Source organism: Coloeus monedula, assembly GCF_965178545.1.
Source record: "Coloeus monedula genome assembly, chromosome: 2".
NCBI classification, from domain to species: domain Eukaryota; kingdom Metazoa; phylum Chordata; class Aves; order Passeriformes; family Corvidae; genus Coloeus; species Coloeus monedula.
The window spans coordinates 78,767,457-78,781,899 of NC_138782.1; the positions used below are offsets into that span (position 1 = coordinate 78,767,457).

At 41.0% G+C, this 14,443-nt stretch overlaps 1 protein-coding gene across 2 annotated transcripts in view; it reads left to right on the forward strand.

Annotated features, from left to right (window-relative positions):
- The first annotated feature begins 11,264 nt into the window (after nucleotides 1-11,264).
- Nucleotides 11,265-14,443, forward strand: part of FBXL4 (F-box and leucine rich repeat protein 4) — a 63,768-nt gene continuing 60,589 nt past the window's right edge. The window contains exon 1 of one of the 2 annotated variants that reach the window (XM_082303228.1): nucleotides 11,265-11,347. The gene's annotated coding sequence lies outside the window, so the exon portion shown is untranslated. Of the gene's footprint in view, nucleotides 11,348-11,559; nucleotides 11,663-14,443 lie in introns of those variants that run through there. The other variant, XM_082303229.1, reaches the window with a different exon arrangement.

A 14,443-nucleotide genomic window follows, 5' to 3' on the forward strand; every position in this document is an offset into this window, starting at 1 on the left:
GTGAGCTGTCATTATTGAATATGAACCAACTTTTATACAGGTGGTTCTAAGACCCTGTAAAAATATTTACAAAATTCTAAGTCCTCCAGTAATAAACAAGAAAGAAATGACACATGATGCTTCATATCATTTGCTGATGATGTCTTTTTCATGTTTGTTAGCCAGTGCAAGGGCCAGATGGAAAAGCATATATGCTCTATCCAAATGTGGACGTACACTGTTTGAGAACAACCTCTTTCAGATTTATAGAAGTAGGAGGACAAATTCTGAGCCACATCCTTGAAACACTTTCCATCCAGAAAAGTAAACTGGATCTCAAGAATGAGATCCTGAAACTGAAGAAAAATCAGGGATCATTAGGTATTGTAAGAGGAGAATAAAGCCCTTTGATTGTGACTCTCAGAGAAAGGGGGGATGGGGACACACACACGAGCCTACCTGCCTGTACCTTCTAACCAATGTATATTGTTGAGCTGAGATTCTGCAACCCAGGTAGCCTGAAAGAGAAATGCTAAGTGGAAAAGAAGCAAGAAAAAGGGTATCAGAAAGATTGCTTTGGGTTATCTGGGAAATATAATGTGATTTTAATAATAGTATGAATATGAAAAATACTACCTATTAGCCAGAATGATAGAGGGAGGAATTTAAAAAAGCGTCTATATAATGCTTTACGGCTCTTGTGAATCAAATATTAACCAATTCATTCTCTCATTAGCTCCGTGAAGTAACATCATTAATCCTCCTTTGTGAAGGGGGAGCATCTGCATACATAGATAAGTGATAGATATTTAAGGTCACTCAGCTGGCTGCAGCTGGCCTGGGTGTTACTACCTTGAGTATTTGATTTCCATGTGTGTGCCTAGCTATTACTGTAAGCAGGAGTTTGTACAGGGACATTTCCTACGTGCTGAAAATGGGTCACCACAGCATTAACTTGCACTGCACACCTCAACTATCAACATTTAAAGGTTCCTGCTTTATAACATCATAAAAAAACCACTTGTCATCGTGGTTATCACTACTGTCATTAGAAACACAGGATTTTTCATGCCAACCTGAAATACTGATTCTTATTCCCAGTATCCAGTGTGTGTGGAAGTAGGTTGGCCTGGTGCTTGAGAGTAATATCCTTGGCTAGTCAGGCTGTACTGCCTTGCACATAGAAGGAAAAATCATCCATAGATATCCTGAAACCACAAGGACATCTGTTGAGATATACCTTGCAGACAGAGGACTACAAAGAGTCTTGCTGATCACAATCCAAGAGTAGTATTTGATTTTGAAACATCATGCAAAGATGACTGTCAGAAGATAATTATTGCAAATACAGGGAAGAAAATATTCCCATTTTTTTCTAACATGGCTTCTATTATTAAGGCTAAATGTTCTCTCTCACTCTGATTGTAATACATTCTGGACACACATACTAAAAAATTAAAAGTAATTTGTTACCAGCATCTGCTTTGCAGGCATTTTGACATTACCCTCCTGTCTTGGGATACATCCGGCTTTTATTCATGGGAGCCCCTGCTCCTCCTCCCTCCTGTGCCTTCACATTCCCCTTTGATCATCCTCATTCCCCTGATTTCTGACTCAGTCTCTCAGAAGCTGCTGTGTTTAAATGCTCCCGTTGGTCCCCCATTCCAGCTGCCATCCATCTCCTTCAGACCTGCCACGTCATTCCAGAGTCGTTGCTTCTGCTCGTCTTGAGGGTGCTGTCACAAGGGGCTGATTTAACACAGTGCAAGAGGCAGACAAATGGTTAGCTGCAGACATAGGACAGGCCAAGGGAGCTTTTCAAAAGCAATAAATAGCCTTCTTGGGCTTGAGAATTTTGCAGCTGAAGAAGGCAAGGTGCTAATAAGGCAGGGAGGAGCACCTGCTCTTCCATGACATTGCTGCTTCCACCTTCTCCACTGGAGAAAAAGTTAAAGTTGATTAATATAGTTCAGGAAGGTTTCAGGATTAATTTTCAGGAATGTGAAGTAATCAACATTTTTCTCAAGCAGTTAGTAGGTTCAGTCAATAACAATGCCATTGTCAGAACTAACTATGTGCCCAGAATAAGTGATTATCAGGAAGCCAGGGACAGGACAACACTCAAAGGGTTATAATAATAAAGAGGAAAGAATTTCATAAACAATGCTAAATATGTTTCATTAATGAGAACTGGAAGCTAACAGCAGGCAGCAAAAAAAAAAACCTGTTTAATTTTGCTGGTTATTCCAAATAACTTCTTGTCCTCTGTGTGGAGGTGAGTGGGCTGCTTGCACATAAGCAGTTTTCTGTGCATCCCAAACCTGTGCAGGAGCTGCAGATATCATTGCAGCTTCAGTCTTGGACTGATGATCCCTAGCTATGTTCTCCAAACAGTAAGGAAACCTTTTGATGCAGGAACAGAGAAATCAACAGATTAAAAAAAAAAACCCAAATGAACAGATTCAAACCAAACACCACTCTGGTAAAAACTAAGAATAAAATCATTCTGCCCTGAAAAACATATTCCACTGTTCTTAGCAACTGCACACTGTTACCCTGTTTTTGGATAAACTAATTAATTGCATTACCAGTAACTCACTGACAAATTTCATGATGTGCTGGAGGAAAAACCTCCAGGAAGAACTGACCTACCTAAGATCTTCCTTATGCTATTTTATAATGGGTTAATTCCAGTCACTTCAAAGTGTAAAAATCAGTACAGAAGCAGGCCAACTCTTTTATATATACTTGTAGTAAAAAACTATAGAACAGTCATAATTAGTTGAAGTCATTGGCACATGTCCTTAACAGCCTGAAACTGAAGGGACAATGGAACAAATAAAACAGTGAAGATATTTCTACATTTAAAAAATTATTCCTTACACAATCTGAGCTGTGTCCAATAGAAAGATATTAATATCAGTCTTTTCATTATTCAGAATTCTTTCAACAATTGCATCCAAATTAACATAACCATCTATTTCCATGAGAGCACAAATTCATGCTAATTGTATATTAATTCCCAGGATGAATAACTGAAGTATCAGATGCAACAGCTCAAAAAACTATATCTTATTTAGTGCTTAAGTTACAAGTTATAAGCCTTACATTGATCAAGAAAATTGTACCTAGATCTTCATTAACATACCAGGAATCAACCTACAGCTGACAAAATCAGAGACCATGCAGGTTTAACAGTGTGTGACTCTGCTGTGTTTGACTCAGCCTGAACATACCTGAGTCTTTAAAGTGCTGGTAATTTTACAGCCAGGAACCATCACCTCCCATTACTCCACAAGACCCCTCCAAAGCAATAACGCTGTGCAGATGTAGAAAAGGAACTATTGGAAAATGATGCCTAGTTTTTCTTGTTTGGGATCAGCTAGCATTTACTCCCACTTTCCAGTATTTCTCCCTGGCAATGCTGAACGGAGAACTTACATGTAAATGTTCTGCCCATTATGATTCCTCTGTGTACTAATACGACACCATGTTGCTTGATATTGCCTCCCATTAACCTTCTCTTTATAAATACTACCTAGATCATGAACCTACTTTATCAATTAGGGAAAGCAGCCAAATTCTTGCAAGAAAATATGTCAATTTCAAAAGCTAAAATGTTGCAAAATAGAAGGAGATAGCTAAATAAACTAAGACACAATTTACTAACAACTAACAGCTTGCTTGTTTCTGACTAGCTGTAGAACAGAAATAGAGCATCCAGCTCACTAAGGTAGAAAATTCCAGTATAATTATTAGCCAAGAATGAAAAAACCCCAGACCCATGGCTTTTATATTCTGGTCATTTGAATGCCAACATGGTACCCATGCATATTTCAGAAGTGACTTAGTCCAGTTGTTTCTATTGCTGTAAGAAGTTCATTACTAAGCAGAGAATGCTTGGGTCAGACATCTGACTGTGCTATTTTGTATTTGTACCATATCCATACTTCAGGGACTTTCACAAATTAAGGAGTTCAGAAGTGTTTCCTGAGTGTGTGTGTCTATGCGTATGGAATTTACAAGCACACATACACTGTGTACCTTTTAGCTGTTGGTATAGCAGGGAAAAGAAGGTGGATACAAGCTTCTAGTTAGAAGCTGAAGCTCATTAAGTCTTTCCTGAAATTGGCTGCTAAAAGCTTATCTATTTAGGGAAGTGTCAGTTTCTTTACTTACACATTATCTGCTCAAAACAAAAAGGACAAAGATCAAAACTAGAGAAATCTTGCCAGCTTTAAACACCTGCCCTAGCAACATGAGCCCTCCTTTCTCAATCCATTTCCCTAGTTTGCTCTACAGTCTGGAAGAATGCTTGAATGACAAGCTCAGATGGACAACCAGAAACCATTTATCCTCAACTCTGAGAGGACTGAATTTCTGCTGGCAAACTGACCCTATCTCTTTGAGAAGATAGCTTCCGTTTTTGTGCCCTTGCTTGCTGAAGAGGACTCATTAGGTTAACCAAGAGGTCATGAGGTCATTAACTGCCCAAGTTGTGGTAGATTTCCCATGACTTTTTAAAGCTTGCATACATTTAGAGCTTCCAGACTTTCCTTCACTAAAATTCAGGAATAATTTTGTTTTAGAAGAAGGCAACAAAATAGGGTGCTGAATTCTAATATATATTCTGAAATATTCCATCACAAAAGAAGCTTTTCAAAGTGCTTTGTATATTTCTGCTCCTCTTTTTTTTAATAAAACACAGCAAGCACTATAACATCCTTAACTTTTTATAGATATATTTTCTTATACTGTCTTTAAATATATCAATTTTACTTTTCATATTTGTGTGATATCTCTAGCAATGGAGAAAGGTATTAAATAAGCATATGGTTTTACTGTTGGCATATTTATATGGCTGAAAACAGCTTTTCTGCATCAGTGGATGCATATGCTATTTCTGAAAGAAAAACTTTTGCCCATCTGATCTATCATATCGGAAGCCTAAGACATCATCTGCAAAGCACCACCACCAGCTTCTCCACTCAGTGCTGCTGATAACAATGCTAACATTGATCCAATTGGAACAGCAGTAAGAACTTCACGTACTTTTCAATGCTTTCCAGGTTTCTAAGCCCTGGGTGGAATCATCTCACTGTTTAGCGTCTGTAACTCTTCAGTTCTGCTGAGTTCTGATTTGACTGATCATGTCATTGTGAAAGGCGGCAGCAGTGGATGAGCCACAGTCCATTTTGTAGCCATGGAACACAGCTGACCTATAAAAATATCTCTGGTCATATGAAGGTATTGTATAGAGTTTAAAATAGTTATGTGATGCTTGATGAGAGGATGACAATGTCTTTTTGTGAGGCTAAATGACATAGCTCTATTGAGATCAATATGGCTCAGATGTGCAAACACTGAAGTCCTGCACTGCAGCTGTATCTACTCCCCTGTTTTTTGTCCGAAAAAACACACGTATGGACATTATACACATCTATCTCAAAACTACCCATCCCCTACTCCTTGTTGCCAGACATTTCATACAGCCATTCCACATTAAAATATGAAAACACTGATAAATTTCTAAAGAAAAAGTAATGGCATGATAAATGACACTTGAGCTGATTAACAGTTACTCCCAATCAATATCATAAGTCTGATAAAACACTAATTGTCCTTCTGACTGTTAGAACTTTCTTTTCATTGTAATTTTCATGAAATTACAATGAGACCTTGTTTAAATGTACATTACAGCTCTCTTGCTGTAAAGAGGGAATCAGTTGTCCCTGTTCCTTCAGTGTACCTGCCTGTGATATCTCTCTGCACTCCTAGCAGCCTGCAAGGAAAGCCTAGACTAGAAACAGCCAAGCACTGCACCAGGAGCACTTAGTTTTAGAAATCTGACATTCAGAAGGTTAAAGCAGCAGGTCTGGTTCAAAGAAAGTAGGTGCTTTGCCAGAATTGCCTCTGGGAAAATTTTTATGGCACAGACACCTAGAGCATTTACTTGTCTGCTGGAAGAGAAAAATGGTGGTAGCCCAAGGGCTGAGGGAATTTCCTACTTATTCTTTCAATTGTTATTCAGGTTTCAATGTTACTGTATATCTTACTAAAATGTTATACAGGTTTTACAGTCCTGCTCTTAAATTTCAATAGAATGCCGTAACAAGCTGTGCAGTGTCAACACAAAAGCTTAATAAGATTGTATCTATCTCTGTCTCTTTAGATCCCTATATGAAGCCTACTGCTGGTTAAAATTAACACATTATCCTTACTGGATCCTACTGTTGCTGACAAAGGATTCTGGTCTAAAACTTGTCTGAAGATTCTTGCACAACGACCTCCTTGTATATGGTAGATTTTGCTATCTCAGATTCGCTAATCCTCATCAAAAATCTCACAAAGACTTCAGTCAGCACATCCTTTCCAGGCTTTAGGATTACTCCTCACATTTCTGCAGAAAGACAAAAAGGAAAGAAGAAAGATGTTTAACCATGACATGTCCAGGTAATACTGTATTTTCATAAATCAGGATTTTCTCACTCTTTATGCTTTTTTTAAAGCTTAATTACATATCATGTGGAGTGTTTACACAGTACAGGCAGTGCTTAGCCATTCAAATGCTGAATCTGTTACTCTCATATAATTTATAAATTATATCTATATAAAATCATGTATACTAGGGATTTTACAGAAGGCAAAGGAAGACACCACCCTTGCTCTATGAGTCTATAGCCTAAATTTTATGTGATCTACCAAGAACTAGTAACAAGAAGCAGAGACACAGATGAAACACAGCAGTTGTTTAATAGCATATAAAATTTAAGCACATACTTGTACTGTAGCACATTCTTCTCTTTTATCTTTTGATAAAAATAAAAGAAAATAAAGATAAAATGCAGTAAATATCATCAACCACACAATACAGAATTTTCATAAAGCATAGCAGAGATAGAGAGAATGCTACACAAAATATTGTTACATGGGGAAAAAACCTCACAGGGAATAAAAAATTTCCTTTTGAAAAGATTTCAAGCTAACATAAAAGCCAAAGAATTGTTAGGCCTGGCTCATGGAAACACCTACAAACTTACTCAGTCTCATTGACTTAGTATACTTTCTCTTCCATTTCAAAGAACATATGTAATTTCACATATCAAAAAGCAGTAATGCCGGTCCAAAAGGCAGTGAGATGTTTTCCATGCTGGGTTAATATCCTGGGATGCAGAGGAAGCCAGAAAGAACAACTCACACCAGTGGCAATGGTGTTATGCATACGCACTCAGAGCTGCTTTGCAGTTAGCAGTTGGCTAAGTTTGTTGTATTAAAAATAACTCACTGATTAAAATAATTTCATTATTTTTAGGGTTCAATTTAACACTTTAACATACAAAGATTTGCAAAGTGGTAATAAAATTCAGATTAGTTTCCTGCTGGGAACAGGACCTGGTGACTTAAAAGTCAGCTAGTTTCCTGCATGAATTGTTTACTTACAAAACATTTTCTCAAACGATAAGTTAGAAATAGCAACACAAGCCTCCTTTGTTTGCAAACTTAACTAAAGTGTTATCTTATTTTCAGTAGGAGCTGTCTCCTATGGCTTTACACAAGGCTCAGGTAAGCCTCACTGCTTCATCAGGAGATCCTTTGTCCTCACTATAAATCCCTTTGCTACATATACCTTTTCAACAATCACTTTGCCTGGTAAACTGGATCTGGACATCTTTTGTGAGTGCAGAATATAAATGAGCCTTGGACCTCCAACAGCCAATAGCTGATGTGTGGGATCTTTACCTCCTCCTGTGGAAAGTTTCCCTCTTGACATTTTCATCGGTTGTAGCAATGGTGCCTTGGGATGAGTTAAAGTACCTGACTGTGAACCCAAGACCTAGTGACCTGTCTTGGAAGTCAAAAGTAATTGAAATATCACCTGCCATATCACTCCCTTATGTGCCTTTGGTATAGACACAGACATAACTTACTCTCATTTATCCATGCCACTCACATGGCCTTTCCATGCTCTATACCTATTTTTGAAATAACAATATTCCTATTGCCTGCAGTAAGATTTCCCCTCATGAGCAAGACATACCACTGCTTATAATAATGAACAAAACCTGAAGGAGAAGCAGGATGTGATTAAGACATGAATTTCGTGATTACAAAGTTTGATTAACACGCAGAAGCCAAGTTTCTTTCTTATTTTACAAATAGAAGGTTTCCTGTACTGCTCTACCAGTGTATTTCCTTTCAACACAGTGGACTATTTCTGGGACATATTCTATGCCTAATTTTACTGCTGATGTGGATACAGAAATATGTATAAAGTGTTCATGTGCCATAGCTCACTGGAAATTATCTGTCGGCTCCAGATGTGGATAACTGTTGAATAAAAACAGATCATCAATTGATTTTTGCAAAGGCTGTGGAATGACAATTTGACAGTAATTTAGAGCACATATTGAATGCACATAGCGTGACTTTGAGACAGCAGCCTAGACAAAAAGGACACTGTCACCCAATGTCCGCTATCCCCTTCAATAAATACTAGTCTCTCTGCAGTTTTAAAATACAAATGCCATTGGGCAGCCTCTGTGAATAATGATGGCGTTGGTTTTGTAATTTCTCTAGCTTGTTAAGGATGTGTTCACACAGCACATCCTATTTGCTGTCTGAAAGCTTGAGGATGGTCTGTTCTAAGTGAAGAGAGATGTACTCCAGTGACACCTTTCGTGCCCTTAGACACCTACCATAGGAGTGAATGGGATTTTCTGGATCACCTGGAGGTATCCATGTCTTCCCACGATTTACAGAATAAGCCCAGCAGACTAGAGCAAACATCGAACTTTGACAATGGTAATTTTAAAAGCAATCTGTTCCAGACTCTGTGAGCTGGCAGATGGATGGACTGTGAGGAAAAACTTTTCTTATCCATCTACCTTTTGCACTGATACAGAATTCAACCTCCATACAGTATTAAAATAAACACAGGATAGGAATGATTTGGCCAAACATAGACCTCTGTACAAATGTATTGTCTCCTCCTTTCTCTTTATAGCAGACAATAGACAGAAATAGAAACTTTTGGGTTCCTGTTCTTAGGTGATAGATTGAATGCTAATATAGAAGTCTTAAATGGGTTAGATAAATTGTGTCTTCCAAGTATTCCCTCTCTCTTCATTTAATTTGAAAAGGGAGGATAGCATGAGAGGTATAAAACCTAAAATGAAAACAAAATAAACTACAAAAATTCATCTTCATGCCTAACCTATTTTCTGACTCATCAAACTTATTCATAGTCTTGTTTCCAATTTAATTTTGTATTGAAAATTCAAACTTTGAGCTGGACACTTCCTGGGAAGGTGGTTATTGAAAGCACCTTTATAAATACTCTAGTAGCTTGCATCCAATTGCAGGACTGAGGTGAGGATAAATGATGCCAAAAGGCTCTTTACACTGCTGTCACTGAAACCTGAAGAGTCTAGCTTCCTCTTCCATAGAAGCAGTGCCTTAAAATTTGGGGCTCAAATTGTTATTTTAAAATAGTACAGTGGTGTCTGAGGCACATAAAACATGTGTGTATATATGTGCATTTCTGCATGTGTGCACACAGGTGCATGCAGGCGTATGAATCACCCATAAGCTGGTCATCCTGGCATGTCTCCTGTGGAAAGCAGGGTTGTGTGGTGGCTTGTCTGCCGCTGCAGTTAGCAACCGAGATGTACTCTATACTAAACTTAAAGATTTCTATATCTGCAATTTATTATAAATGCATAGAATTTATATTAAAGCATTATACAAAAAGCACCTTAGATAGCAAGCATTTGCATATTTTCTGGGTTTTTAGATTTGTATTTGACCACCTAATACAAGTCAGCAACTCCATTTTCTACTGTAACTGAACGATCCCAGGTACCATCTAACACAAAGCATTGCTGGAGACCTGAGGAGACCAGATGTAGTACCAGCAATTTTGGCAGTCATTGCCAAAGCTCTGACTGGAAGGGGTGTTTGGGAGAGAAAACACAAGTGCTTGAACACACGTACCAAATTAAATTATATGGACACAAACCATGACACTTCCTTTGCAATATGCCAGGTAAGAACCCAAGAGGCACTGCAGTATGCTGGAGCAAGCATTAAGATCACTTAAAAACAGGGCTGCCCTTATGACATGCTTGGGACTCAAACTTGACTTTGAAAGCATAACCCGATCGGGCTGAGGCTGGGGCAAGACTTACATGCTGCCTGGTAAAAAGCGCTGGGACAACCCAAACTGGGGCTCGTCACGGGCAGGTGGGCTCATGGCACCCACCTCACCGCAGCCTTTGTATCTGCAGAGGCCACATGACACAAGGCAGAGCAGGCCTGAGTCGCAAACCACAACACAGCAATAACCCTGGAGGGAAGGGATGTCATCCAGAGGGACCCTGACATGCTTGAGAGGTGGGCCTCTGTGAACCTCATGAAGATCAATGGACTCAAGTGCAAGGTCCTGCACCTGGATTGTGGCAATCCACAAATTGTAGGGACACACCTACATGGTGGGTGGAGAAGAGACAGAACCACACTGTGGAGAAAGACCTGGGTGTGATGGCTGATGAAAAACTCAACATGAGCTGGCAATGTGCTCTCACAACCCAGAAAACCAATGGAGTCCTGGGCTGCATCAAAAGCAGTGTGGCCAGCAGAGCGAGGGAGGTGATTCTTCCCCTCTACTCTGCTCTCATGAGATCCCACCTGGAGTTCTGTGGACAGTTCTGGTGTCCCCAGCGTAAGGAGAACATGAAAGTATTGGTGCAAGTCCAGGCTAGAGCACCTCCCCTACGAATGCTGAGCAAGTTGGGGCTGTTCGGCACGGACCAGAGAAGGCGGTGTGGACACCTCATGGCAACCTTCCAGTATCTGAAGGGGTCTACTGGGAAGCTGGAGAGGGACTCTGCATCACGAACCGTAGTGATAGGACAAGAAGTAATGGGTACAAACTGAAAGAGGGGAAACTTATGTTAGACATTAGGAAGAAACTCTTAACCATGAGGATGGTAAGACACAGGAACAGATCACCCAGAGAAATCGTGGACGCCCCTTCCCTGCCATTGTTCAAGGCCAGGCTGGATGGAGCTTTGACCAACTTGCCTACCCATGGCAGTGGGGTCGGGGCTAGATGATCTTTAAGGGCCCTTCCAACCCATATAATTCCATGATTCTGCTATCCCACAACAAACCCGCCGCGCCCGCCGTCCGCCGGGACCGCGCGGGCCCGCCCCGCGCCGGGGCTCGGGCAGGCGCAGCCGGCGGCCCCGCCCCCGCCGCGCCGCTTCCCCCGGTTCCCGCCCCCGCCGCCCTCCGTGCGCGGCGCTTCCGGCGGCGCCCGGCGCGGCGGCGGCTCCGGCGGCCCGGGCGGCTCCGCCCTCCGGACGGGGTAGGGTGGCGGCTCCGGCGGCGGCGGCGCCGGGCGGGCGCGGGGGGGCCGCAGCGCCGGGCCCTGAAGCAGCCCCGGTGCGGGGCCGGCCCTGGGCGGCCGGTGCGGGCGGCCGCGGGTGTGCGCTCCCCGTCCGCCCGCCCGCCCGCCCGTGGGAGGCTGCGGGGCCGGGCCGGGCCCGGCTGGGCTGGTGGTGCTGTCGGGGAAGGGACGCGGAAGGCAGCGGCGGCGCTGGGCAGTCCTGCCTGTCTCTGCTCGCCGCTGCCCCTGGGCCTCGGCGGGAACTGCCCCCGGGGAGAGGAACTGCCCCTGTCGGTAGAGAGCGCGGGCGCCCAGGGAGTGGGAAGTGGTAGGGATGGGATGGAGCAGGGAGGGGAAACAGTGCTGGGACCAGACAAAGCGGGCAGGGCTGGGCACGGGTTGTGCTTCTCTCTCCTGCGGGTCCTCCGCCGCTGCTCTGTCCCTGCGGTGTTACACACTTACACGGCTTCACCCAGTTGCCCGATCACAACACAACAGAAAGCAGGATAGGAGTTGAACTAGCGATTTTATTTTATTTTATTTTATTTTATTTTATTTTATTTTATTTTATTTTATTTTTATTTTTTGGGTGTGTACTTTGGGGTGCTTCACTTCTTGTGGACTGTTATTTGCAACCAGTGTAGTCCGACAAATGGACACCAGTTGGATGTGAATGGGCATGATTAGGATGAGAGAACACAGTCTTAAGTTGTGCCAGGGAATATTTTGGTTGGCCATGAGGAAGAATTTCTTCACAGAAGGGGTGATTAGACATTGGAATGGGCTGCCCGGGGAGGTGATGGTGTCACTGTCCTTGGAGGTGTTTAAGGAAACATGGCACTTAGTGCCATGGTCTAGATGACATGGTGGTTTTAGGTCCTAGGTTGGACTTGATTATCTCAGAGGCCTTTTCCAACCCAGTTGATTCAGTGATTCTGTGACAGTGGACAGTAACAACTACATGGCCTAGTGGCTGCGATCAGTGCACTGAGGAAGCAGCTGACCAGCAAGTAAATGCTGTACAGAGTATGCCTGCATGGAGAGGCAGTATGATATCTCAAGAGAAAAGTGAAAAGACAAGTAAGACAAATGCATGCAAATTCCTTTTTAAAAGTAGTATGGTGAATTAAAAAAATTATTTTTGACATGAAGAGGAGAGTTTCACCACAGCTGGAAGAGTAGTTGGTCAGAATGAAGTGGTTTAGTGCTGGTAACTTCAGACTTTGAATAGAAGGGGCTACCTGATGATTTACCCATGTTGAGAAACAATTTCTTTTGTCTGGGAAAGCTGCCTCCATAAGACAGGGTGGCCACTTGGAATGTGTAATAGATGCCAAAGTAACTTTTGTCTCCATTATATCTCAGTGGTAAACCACATGATGAGTCTGGTCCTGGCAGGAAGGCAGTCAGTCAAGTAGTCTGAAATTCTTGGATTTTGCATGTTTTGGTGCTCATGAAGGCAACACAAGATTTTAGATAGATAAAATTGCCATATATGCCAATTTTTTTTCAAACAGTAAAATTATAAGTTAGAAATGTATAAAATGACTCATTTTAGTGCCAGAATATATTATGGGAAGAAATACAGCAAATGAGGTCTGAGTTTAAAGTATACTGTAAGATCTTATTAATTTCTAATTAATAATAGTTTCTAGTTTCAACAAGTTGAGTGTAGATGTTGGTATAATCTAGGTAATTAACAGCAAGAGTTGCTAACCTGTGGTAAAAGTACTCTGTTTTAGACTGTAATGTAAGGATCCAGTATTCCCTCTGTGCATTCATGTACAAAGATAATTAAGAGGTTTCCCATTTACCATCTTTTATCTAAGACACACATATTAAATTGCATTAATCTTTCTTGAGAGATAGGACAGTCCATTGTTTTTGTCATTTATACGTTCTTTGTAATTTGTCAAGGTTTCTGTTTCTTTTATACTCAAATGAAAGAAAACCCTGCTCAGTGCTCCCAAATGTGAGATTAGCCAAGCTGGTGTAAACAGGAATTATTACTTCACTGGCTTTAAAAATCAAACCTGGTGAATGCATGACTTGCATGTACAACATTTGCTTCTCTTGAAATAGTACAAACTCTTGCCTATCATGTGCTTTTCCAGGGATGGCTCAAGGATGAAATGTGCCATATTTCTTTTTTTTTTTTTTTTTTCTAAATCTAGTATCTGTTACTTGTTATGTTTTCACACACATCCTTCATTTCACAGCCCCTTGAAATCTCAAGTATTTTTCTGTGTATTTCCCACCTTTTCTCAGCAGTCTGGTTGGTGAATAACTCTGTCCTGTTTCTGCTTGTATGGGATAAAATTGTGATTATTGAGGAGTTGCATTTGCCAAAACAACCAAAATGAATAAATAGAATCATAGAATATCCTGAGTTGGAAGGGACCCTTCGGGATCATACGATTCAACTCCTGGCCCTGCACAGGACACTTCAACAATCACACCATGTGCCTGAGAGCATTGTGCAAATGCTTCTTGAACTCAGGATTGGTGCTGTCACCACTTCTCTGGGGAGCCTGTTCCAGTGCCCAGCCACCCTCTGGGTGAAAAACATTTTCCTCATATCCAGCTTAAACCTGCCCTGACTCAGCTTCATGCTGTTTTTTCAAGTACAATAATCATTAATTGGATAGGTTGCTTCAAAGCTGGAAAGTAGATTTGTATACAAAAACTCCTTGTAAAAAGAGGCAAAATAGACTGAAGAGATCTAGTGCTTTTGAATGCTTTAACTTAATTAGTGTGTTTTCCCTTGAAATCTCTACAGAAACTGTAAGACATTTTACTTTATCAAGGTTTGCTGTGCTTGGAAGAAGGAAATAGTGAATTACAGTCTTAGAAGCCTTTCTGTATGTATAGCACAAAGAGAAGAAGGGTTATTTGGAATAGAGAAAGGGAGTTTGCCCATATAATTGAAATAGTCAATTAAATAATAGTCTGTAAATAATATGCTGGACTCTAATGTATTTTGAAAGAAAATATCTCTTAAAAAAATTTTATTCCAGGTCTAGTCCCAGGTGGTTTCCTGGAGTTTTGTCTAACTTGTAAAAGTAGAGATAACAT